The sequence below is a fragment of the Charadrius vociferus genome, unplaced genomic scaffold (assembly GCF_000708025.1).
Source record: "Charadrius vociferus isolate BGI_N301 unplaced genomic scaffold, ASM70802v2 scaffold398, whole genome shotgun sequence".
Lineage (NCBI taxonomy): Eukaryota > Metazoa > Chordata > Aves > Charadriiformes > Charadriidae > Charadrius > Charadrius vociferus.
The window spans coordinates 457,402-458,597 of NW_009649571.1; positions in this window are offsets into that span (position 1 = coordinate 457,402).

Genomic DNA, 1,196 nt, shown 5'->3' on the forward strand with positions numbered 1-1,196 from the left:
GGGCCACGGGGTGCCTTGGGGGGACATCAAACACCCCGAGGAGGCCCTACCGATGCAGTCCTGCTGAGCCAAACAAAACTGTAGCCCAGCGAGGCCACCGTGCACATCCCTGTGCCTGGGGGACGTGGGCACTGCATCCCACGGGTGCCAGCATGTCCCCCACCCACCCTGGCAGCACCCTGCTGCCCGCAGAGCCACTCGAGGCCGTGGCAGTGGGGGGACCTGGGGACAGCACAGAGCTGGCATCCCCAGCACCACTGGGGGTTGCCATGGTTTCTCCCAATTATTCCTCCTCTTCGAGGACAGCGTGGGTGCGTGGGGAGGCTGCTGGAGCGGCGGCGCTGCGGGGGGCCGTGGGAGCTGGGGCTTTGTAGCACCGCAGGGAGAGCAGAGCGCCCGCAAAGCTGCCAGCACCCCCAGCTCATCAGGGGGGCAGAACCGGCATGGCCCCACCAACACTGCTGGTGCCCGGTGCCGCCACGCTCCCACATCCCACGTGCCCCCGACACTGAGTCCCCTCTGCAGGGAGACGATTTGGCATCCCCTCTGCTCTCCTACCCCCAGCTGGTGGGCACTGGGAGCCCCGCTTCACCCCCAGCTCTGCCCACTCTCGGGGAGCACCGGTCTCCCTGCCCAGGGTCCCGCACTCTGTCACCCTGGGGATGCTGACACTGGCTGGCAGCGCTTTGAGGGCTGCCGATGCTCACCGGGCTCCCTGCACGGGGGATGCCTCTGGGGCCACGTGGCCCCTGGGGACACAGCTAGCCCCATGCCCACATCTCCATCCCAGGGAGGGCCCAGGTGGTTTGTTGCAGAGCCCACCCCCTTGTCCCCACTGCTGGGCAGGACACAAGGACACCTCTGCACAGCCGGTCCCCAGCACAGCGGTTCCCCTCCAGCACATTCACAGTGTTGCCAGGGGGCACCCAGCAGGACCGCCCCCACCCCATGCCAGCCCACAAGCTTGACCAGGCACTGCTGCAGAGCCCAGTGGCACCCATGCATTCCCATCCCACTCAGCACCCAGCCCTGCCCCCACCACTGCCTGTGGGGCCCTGCCTGCAGTGGGGGCTGCCCTCGCTCCCAGCCTGGCACCCCACGCTGCCCGGCACACCGCTCCCGCCATGCCACATGTGAGCACCCGCCCTCCAGCAGCTTCATCCCGCGGGAGCAGCACGAGGGTGCTGGGGGCTGGG